The following is a 9929-nucleotide window of genomic DNA, read 5'->3' as shown; positions in this document are numbered from 1 at the left end:
TTTCTCCTTATCCCTTATGAGAACTCTAAAAAGCTCTCTTAAGCTACTTTTGCTTTGTTGTGTTTTTATGCTTTAAATGCATAATGCAAAATACACTATTTTGTCTCTGCTCTTCCTCTGCATTTGTAAAACAGACATTGGTCCACTATTCTCTGGTTATAGTGGCAGAGAACCTCAGAGCAGCAGCGACCAGCCTGCTCACCCACAGTGAGTAACCACAGGCTAAAAATGACTGAGAACTGCATGCTATGTAGAAAAGACACACAGAAACCAATTGTCCTTGTGGTGGTCCTTCTCCCTTCAGTGGATTATGATGGTTTATTTGTATATTCTCCACTGTAAATGGAGAGGATGTCTTCTGATGGTTTACACAGAGGATTTCAGAGTAGTGACAGTTGTTGGTGGTCTCATTTCTCATTTCAGAGAATATAGACAGAAACACCTTGGAGTGTATCTTCAAGGTTGCCTTCTGTGGTGGTGCATCCTTCCCCACTCCCTGGGCTGCACTATCATCTCAGAAACACCCATTGATGAACAGCACCTGGACTAAGCTCCTCTTGAACTTGTCAGAAACTCTGTCAGGTCCTGTTTTTCAAAAAATAGCCTTGGAAAATTAGTGCTCAAGCCTGAATAGCAACCTTGAGTAGAACAACATTTTTATTATCAAACTTTCAAAGAAAGTCACTGACTCTAATTGTGGCCAGGATGGAAAATTACTATGACTAAAGCCAAGTCTTCTGCAACCCTATAAACAGTTGTCCTAAGTGAGACCCTTTGAGCTGTCCTGGACCAGAGCAGGCTGTGCCCAGCCTCCCCCCTTGAGCAGGACACACTTGGAGCAGGTGAACTCTCATGTTGGCTCTACTTGGGGTACCTCTGCCAAACACTGCCAGTGTACCAGTGGACCAGTCATTTGTGACACTTTCATGACAGATGTTCTACAGTCCTGCAGAGCTTTTCAACAATTTCCAGGAAGGTCTCTCAGGCCATGTGGTTCTGCCCACATGTAAAGATAGGTTGGGATATTTTACAGATGTGGGTTGAAATCAGTGATTGGGCCTAAATAGAGATTACACAGCAGTTTAATAGGGCAGCAGATAAATTCTTTTCCACAGGAGCTGACATCTACCAGCAGTAACTGCAATCGTGATTAGTTTTCCAAACTTTAAATTTTTTCAGGAGAAAGTATGCTTTTACATGTATTTTTACCTTTTAGTGTTCCTACTCAGAAGTAAAGCTGGCATCAAGTATCATGAATATTTTCTCTCAGTGCCTTCCACTCAAAAGGCAATAGGTTTAGGTGATACATTCTGTTTTCTGTATTTGCAAGCACAGTGAGTGGTCAGGTCTCTGACAGTGAAACACTGTGCTTTTCAGTGCATTTTTCATTGATAACAAAAATCCTGAAAATCGAGTTATGCCCTTGCTTATGTCTGCTCAGCCTGGCTGCCTAGACCTAGAGCCCAGGACCATACTGACTTCATGGAATTTGCAGTGATGTAGCAGTTTGAAATTTAGCTTGAGAAAAAAATTAAATACATTCTCCACTGAGTAAAGGGAAGTTGGACTTCCAACTTCTCTTTATTACTTCTCTTTATTATTACTTTCCAAAACAGATTCCCTTGCAGTTAGATGTTTCCAACAAAACTGGTTAGCACATTGCTGGAAAAAGATTTTGTGATTGTGTTTTTTTTGTATTGTTCTGTTTTGTCAGTGTGGTTCAGAACACAAAGGCTATTGTTTAAAAAACCATGAATGTTAATTTGCATTCCATTGCTGGGTTGTTACACAGAGTGTGGAAAGAAAAAAGCTCTGATTTAAAAAAAAAAGGACATTGTTTCCTTTTCCCTTTCTTCTTCCTTGTGACTGGTTCTCCTTTATTTTAATGTTTCTAGCCCAGACAATGCTCTGAGAGACACTGACTGTCTTCTAGTACTTGAAGGAAATATAAGTATATCCACAACTGTGTCTATAGAATACAATATTTCAGCTGGGAAGGGCCCACAACAACCATCTAGTCCAGCTGCATACAGATCACCAAGTAGAGCTATATAAATTAAAAAATTAATTCTATAATGATATTTGTGAGCAGTGACATTTGCAATACACTTGCTCTTATATTAGAAGGTAATTGCAATCTGAAAATTCGTATCTGTACTATTTCAGAGGACTCTGAGTGTAGTTTCACAAGTGGCAGAGACCCCACTTAGACCACACTGCCACATCTACCACTGTCTATTGATTTTCAGCCCTGAGCCACACGTTCAGCCAACTCCACAACACCAGTTCTGGTGTTCACACTGCAGTGTGGGGAAATAACCTTACCAAGAGGATTGGTTTCCTCCTGAGCTGCTCTGACTCCACATGCAGCCTTACAAGCACTAAGCTGGAATGAGGAGGGTGGGAGGAACAGGACACAAGGAAGAGGAATGAGTAGAACTGTCAGGACCCTGATGACTCTAATAACCCTTTACTGGCCTCCCCCACAGCCCTACCCATGGGCCCAAAGTCTCTGTTTACATTCAATATCTATGTGTACCACAGCCATACCTGTGCCTGTATCTGTGCCTGTTGATCTGGGCATTGTGACTGTTCTGGCCTCAGACCTATGGACTGACTTCCCAGCCTCACCTTGGCTCTCTCCTCTCACTGTTGTCCTGACTGGAGATCACAAGGCTGGACCACTCCTGGCTTGACCTCAGCTCTGCTCTGGCATGACAGACCTGCCTGTCAGTCACAGGCAGTGTCTGACCCTCACTTGCAGACTGACTTCTCAGCCTGACCTTGGACCTGCCTCATGGTCATGAACTTGCTTGATGACCTGTTTTGACCCTGGCTCCCACCCCTAGCTCCCACCCCTCCCTTACTTCAGGACAGGAGGAGGGTATCTGGTGAGCCAGCTGTTCTGCTTGCTGCCTCTATCTCCCCGTCCCCAGGCAGCAGCCAGCCTTGAGAAGGACCAGGCATTGGGAGCAGTGTGGTCTCTGCCTGGCTCCTACCAGTTTAAACAATTAGAAGGCTGTGTTAAGAGGTGGCAGGCACAGAAGTGGTGCCAGCTCTTCCAGGAGCTGCTTCCCAAAAGAGGCAGGCACACCCCCTTCCCCAGGCACAGGTATTTGTTCCTACCCCTTTCCCCTGGGCCAGCACAAGTGTTTGCACAGCAAGGCAGTGAACCAGGACAAACAAAAGTGAGGCAGTTGGTTCTTGAAGGAATGGATTTAACCCTTTACCTGGATCAAGAACAAACACCTTATGTTGAGAAGAGTGACCCAGATTCAGCCTCAAGTGTTTGTGGAAACCTGGAAGATCACCAAGATTAGGGATTTTGCTGTGATTCCACCAGGTCTGGGATCCCAGGAATTTGTGTGACTGGCCTAGGCTGAAGTGAGCAATTGTGTATTTTCCTTTCTGTCACTACCCAAACTAACTCAGGTGTTAAGGTGCTGCTGCAATTACATCCTGCAACTGACAATGTAGATGGATCTGTGGTTGTTTAGACCTTTCTTATATAAGTAAACAAAACAACAAAAATATTCATCTAGACCCAAAGGTCCTGGGCTCAGGGTTTACTTTCAGTTCATATTGAACAAGGAGAGGGTCAGAAGTGTTCTGTGCCTGACTCTGCCTGTTCAATTGTGTGAGGTCGAGCCCCTTTAGTCCTGATTGACTTTTTGGGCTCTTCTACTGCTCAGCATTTTGACTGTTCTTTCCAAATGTCAACTTCGGTCAGAATCAGCATGGAAGTAATGTCATGACTGGTATATCTGAACCAGCAGCGTTCAGAAGATGTTAATTTATGGAATCCTCAAGGCACTAAGTGAAATCTCCTGGATAAAGCTCCCCCCATTGACCATACTGCTGGCAGGGAAGCTTGTGGTTAGCTGGAAATGGAGACTAAGCTGTTGCTGCAGTTGATTTGCTTATATCTGTAGTGTTCAGCTCCTATGTTACACTAATTTAATTTTTATGAAATGAGAAAGACTGATAGAGCCAGAACTGCCCAGCAAATAAAAGGCATATTCAGCATAAGCAGGTAAGAAACTTTTAAGAGGATTAATGAAAAGAGAAAATGGTAATCACCAATAATTTCTTCAGTATGTTGTAGAGGAAAATACCTTTCATTAATTACTAGTTACTCCCTGTTGGATATTCATAAGAGAACATTTTCTTTCTTCTGCTATTAACAATGACAAGTCTGTTAAGGATTTAATTAAAATAATTTTTTGGGGACTAACAAGATACATTTGCATAAAGATTGTGATATTCTAGAAACTGATGTTGTTTAAAAATGTATCAAATATAATGGAAATTAGGAATCATTGAAAAGGCAGTCTAAAAGTAGTAAACCAAGCAGGCACATGAAACAAACTACCAGTGTCAAATAAGTAGCAAATGATGAATGGTACAAAGGGTGGAAAAAAGGCAAAGGATGATTTTTGTCTGAAATAGAGTCTCTGATGCTTGGCAAAGATGCAACTTTGTTGTAGCTCTCATTGTGAGATACATTAAATTAGACTAAGATTAACGAGTGACAGATTAAGTGTTTTCCAGGACATTCAATAAGGAGAGGAAGCCAAAACAGCTCTTAAAGGTTTGGTTGTTATTGTTTGGTTTTTTTCTTCCCAAGAGCTGAAATTATTGGAGGAACCTGGACTGGTACTTGGAGAGATATTTTATTATTTTAACTGTTTTGTCCTCCTTTCTATATCCAGCACGATACTTTAAAAAAAGTGGATACAGTTATGCTGTCCTCTTCTTTGAAGTCATAATGTGATGTGAATAACATAGATGACTGCTTCAGGCTCATGACCATTATTTAAAATATTCTTCTACTTTTAGATATGTATCTGAGTAAACCAATATAACCAGTAAGAAATTCTTGGTGTTTATGAATGATCTTGCAATGGTCCAGTGAGAGTTTCAAAGTAAAGGAGCAAGTGAAAGAAATTTACCTGCTGTATGTCCACAGCAACACTATTTCCTTGCTGGTGAGAACTTCCTCAGAGCAACTACATCATGGTTTTGGGAGTGCTTTATAATATTTGTATCTGACATCCCACTTGGATTAATCTGTCATCAGTTCTTGGTTGGGATAACCCCCTTGTGCACGTGGTGCTGGGTTCTATTCCTGAGTGAATCACTTAACCTCTCTGTCTTTTTCTCTTTCCATCCATAAAATTAGCATAATAATGCTAATTCATCACAAGCTATAGTTAGGCTCAATTAATGTTTGTAATGATCTCTGAGATTGTTGGATAAAACATGCTGTAAAAGTGTATTATTATTGTTAATAGAGCCTTTTGTACTTCAGCACTCTAACAAAGCACTACCATTGCTCACCAGCTCCTAAAATTTCATTGAAACTCTGAAGGACTTAATGGGATACAGCTTTCCGTTAGTGTGTCCATTTATCTTCCCGACTTATTCAAACCATCAGAACAGTGTCAGTTCTGCAAATGGAAGAGCTGTGGAATTTGTGTACAGGGAAATTATGTAATTTATTTTGTAAGTGATCTAGGACTGAAAGCTTTTTAAACAGGCCCTCATTTACACTGACCTCAGTTCTGGCTGAACTAGTTCAGACTGCAGAGAGCTGTGATTTGTAGAAAAACTTTTTTTAAAATGAGGGACCTGTCTGGTCAGGACAATAAATAGTCATAGCTGTGGAAATGATGGCAGTGGAAGAGAGTGGGAGTAGACAAATCTCACTCTGATGTTGGAGGAAATGATCTGGGGTTCATTTTTAATGCTTTTGGGTCGTGGTTACACATACCAGGTTAAAAGTTGGAAGACAAACACTTAGAACTCCCCTCCCATTTGTCAGAAGCAGAGGAAGAAATGAAGGAACAAGCTTCACAACTGAACTAATTGGGAGAAATGGTTTGAGATTTGCTGGCCTCAAAGAGCAGCCCACATTTAGCAGCATTTTGGACAGCTAAGCTTGAGCATGTGAGCCTGAAATGGATTTGTTGGTTGAATTGGTTCTACATTTGTAAGATTATTTGGAGCTGTGAGGCAGTCATCTCTACCCATGGGTTTTAAGCAGTCAGATTGCTCTGTCCTGTTATGTGACATTTTATCAAATGTGGGACTTCAAGTATTTTCTCTTCTGCTGACATACGTCAGCTTCCTACCCCTGCTTGTTCCAGTACCTGCATTATTCACAAGTGATTTCTTACTATTTTGGATAATGAGAAATGTGTGTTATTCTCATCTTGTTTGTTCTTGAAAATAGGTGGACAGTCCCTACTAAAGCTTTATGGAAAAAGTAAAACAATAATTGAGGTCATATTCACAGACTGGTTCTTCTGAAAGTCTTATGTTCCAGAAATATCTTTAATCATGTGTTTTCAACAGAAAGTTTTTGATGATTTGAAAATGTAAAATGGCTGAATAGATTTTATGTTGGCTACTTTGAGAAACCTCCTTTTTTTCCAACCTATTTTTTATTGCCATTCTTGTCTACTGTATAGTATTACCAAGGATGACTCAGATAAAATGACTGTAATCTCTCTGCAGGATTTTATGTGACTCAGTGAAGCCTCTTTCCATATCAAATCTCTGAGTCTGTTACTCTCTAAAAGAAAAGTTTGCTCCTTGAAACTGGAACAAATATGTGATGTGAACATGGATGAGCTGATCAACACAAGCAAGTTTTGACAAGTGCTGTTTTGTACAGAGAAAAATAAAAGTGGTAAGGACTTAGTAAGTTTGATAAAAATACAATACCTGCATTCACTAATCATGTGAATTAATCAGGACTGATAAGAGACAGAAATTTGAAAGTGTCTGGCAGCAGTTTAGAAAGCAAGTAGGGCCTTAGATGGAGAGACCACGCTCATCAGTCATTAAAGCACTATTCAGAGAAAAACCAAGACAAAGCCACTTGTTATTGCTAATTACTTTGAGTGTTACATTACACAGAAATACAATCTATAAAGGTGAGTGCAAATATCTGTAAAGGTATCATTTTCTTGAGATTCCATGGATGGTTCTACAGTGTTTTAAGACATTCTCTTTGCCATTTGTTTACAGCAAATGTCAGGTGTTCTATCCCTAAAAAATTTATGTTTTATAGAGTACTAGACTGTAAGTGGCTCTTAGAAGCATTTCACAAAAAACTATCCAGTATCTCAGTGTATCTTAATACATGACTTGTTTGGGAGCCTTCAGTGTAGGAAAGCCTATGCTTTTTCCTAATGCATATTCATAACACATTGATACAATGGAGTATCTGAATACATTTCATAATATTCAGATACTTGCTATTTTTCTAGATTCTCAGTACTTGCATTTTATAAAAGGAATTGCCTTTAAATGCTGCTCTTTTAAATCAGCTGGAAAAGTCCCCATCTAACAGGAACAGCAAGAGTCCAAACTTGCATCTTAGATCACTTAGATATTATTTTTGATGGCCTGTTCACATGAGTGTGACAATTAAAAATGAAGTTGTGTAAATCATTCATAGGAATAACAAAAAACAACTGTTTCCTGTCTCAGCAAATAATGGAAGACTTCATAGCCATACAGAGACATAGAAGGAATTGTGGGAAAGTCTGGGAAAACTGTCAGCACTCAACTGAGTCTGTATCCTTGGGGCAATTTAAGCTAGATGTGTACACAAAAGGAAGTCCAGGCCATGTTGGCCGGATCAGGCATAAATGTGCTTTACTTTGGCTCTGGCAAGGCAAACTCTGGAGGTTTTACCATCAGTCCTTTTTTTTCCTCCCCCTGCCTTGTTTTCTACATCCTAACAACAACTAGTGCAGGTTGCAGTACTGAAGAAGGCAGCTTCTTCATGGAGGATGTAGCAGTAGGAGTTTGGATGGAAGGCATTTGAGCAGCAGGTTAATTACTAGACCCAGTGTCTGGGTATATGGATACTTTCCCGAGTGTGTTAGGTCAGAGAATTTTAGTTCATGGCAAAGGGTGTGGTTTTTGTTTTCCAAAATAACTCTGAATTTCAAACTGAGTGTTCATCAATAATGTGTTTTATGCAATGGCACTAGTGGAATGAAGAGACAAACATAATTAATGCAGCTAAATTCAGAGGCTGAAGGAATCGTTCCAAGAGCAGGTTTGCTGATAGGCTGTAGCCAGTTCTGGAATGCTCTTTTAGAAACACCCACCCTGGATTCCCAGCTGTGCTTCATGTCCCCTTGTCATTACTTTGCAGGGATGATATGACCCAACAGTTGACTACAGTTTCTTGAGGGTTGGAGCTCTGTCCCTTGATTATTTTGTTACTCCTATGAATGATTTACACAACTTCACTTCTGTCCCTTGATTGCTGTATGCTGCTCATTTATTTGACAAACAATTTTAAAAACAAAAGAAACAAAACTGTAAGTACTAAGGTGGGACAATCCAAGTGTGTGTATGTTTGTTCATTCACTTATTAAACATGTTCACTGCTATTAAGTGAACATAATAAAAAGTCCCACACTCCAGCTATATAGAAAACATGCAGCATGTCTTTTATATAGCTGGAGGCACAGTTTAGTCCCTTGGTCCAGCTTGGGCCACTGTCAAACAAAGACAGAAGTGAGCTGATCCATATCAAATTAAAAGTGTTTGTTACTTTTTTCTCAAAATTCTCCAGTCTTCCTCCAGATATTTACTACTACAAGGTTAGTGCTTGGCAGAGTTCCCAGACTATCAGGCTGCCCTTAGAATTTCCTTCTTAGGAAGACAAGGTGTGGCAATACTTTGAGACAAAAATCAGAACAGTTTTAGGGACTTCAAGTGAGTCTTTCTTTCCACACTCTACCTCCTTTTGCCAAATGATCAATGTGGAGGACTAGGGCATTTCCTCTAAAAAGCCATATACCATGAGGAGGATGCTCAATATAAAGTAATGTTGGAATTCTTCATTCTTCACCAGTTTTGATAAGCTATAGTATGTGAGGAGAGATAAGATGTTACTGTGCTGGAGTGGTGATAAATAAAGGAAGAGGAAGCATGTTTACAAGTAGGATGCTTGAAAGTGGGAAAGGCTGCAACACAAATAGCCTGTGAGATCCAGTGTGGATACTTGAAATAGGCTCACTTTAAGCTGATTGAATCCAGAACCAACACAAGCTTATAGCATGGACAGAGGTAGCCCTGACCCTGCAGACACAGGCAATTTTGAAGTATGGAATCAAGTGAGACAGTGCCTTGGGACTATAACAGTTTTTGCACAGACTTAAATCCAAGTTGGAGACTGAGAAATAACGTACAGTATTAATAGATGTAAACCTTGAAAAAATGAACTTACTTTGTGCAACATACAAGTGCAATTTAAAAAATTTATTTATTTACTATGGCATGTATTGAGCAATTGTAGAAGGACTTAGAGACTGATTTCTGAGCTGAAATGATGTTGAATCTGAAGCAAAATCATTGCAAATCTAAGCCTGCAAAACTATTACTAAGCACTGAAAATGGCCCATTAAAGCAAGAGATACGCATAAAGATTTGGACAAGCTCACTTCCCTGTTCACTGTGAGATGTTTATTCCTCTGCTCTGTTTACTTCCAGCAGATTTTAATGTTTCCAAAATCGCACAACCCAAACCACCTTGTTGTGTCTGTCCCAGAGCACTGCTCATCTGGGTGAATGAGAATGCTGACTTCAAGAATGCAGGAACAGATATATTTATTGTGAGAGTCCACTGAAATCAGTCTTTTGCTGGAAATAATTGTCTTTAAATAAAACTACCACTTGCTTCTGAAATAAAAATAATATACTTTAACAAAGTGCTCCATATAGCCCAAGTCTTCTGTTCTTGAAATCTATGGGAACTTTGCCATGGTTTTAAACTAACATGACAATATACATTTGACTAAGAGATGAACATAAAAATACCTCAAAATTAATCCATATTTAACATTCCTAAATTTGATATTTGGTGGCATCTATATAATCAGACAGCTCAAAATCTGAAA

The sequence above is a fragment of the Ammospiza nelsoni genome, chromosome 10 (genome assembly GCF_027579445.1).
Source record: "Ammospiza nelsoni isolate bAmmNel1 chromosome 10, bAmmNel1.pri, whole genome shotgun sequence".
Taxonomy (NCBI): Eukaryota; Metazoa; Chordata; class Aves; order Passeriformes; family Passerellidae; genus Ammospiza; species Ammospiza nelsoni.
Note: the sequence above shows the minus strand (reverse complement) of the source record.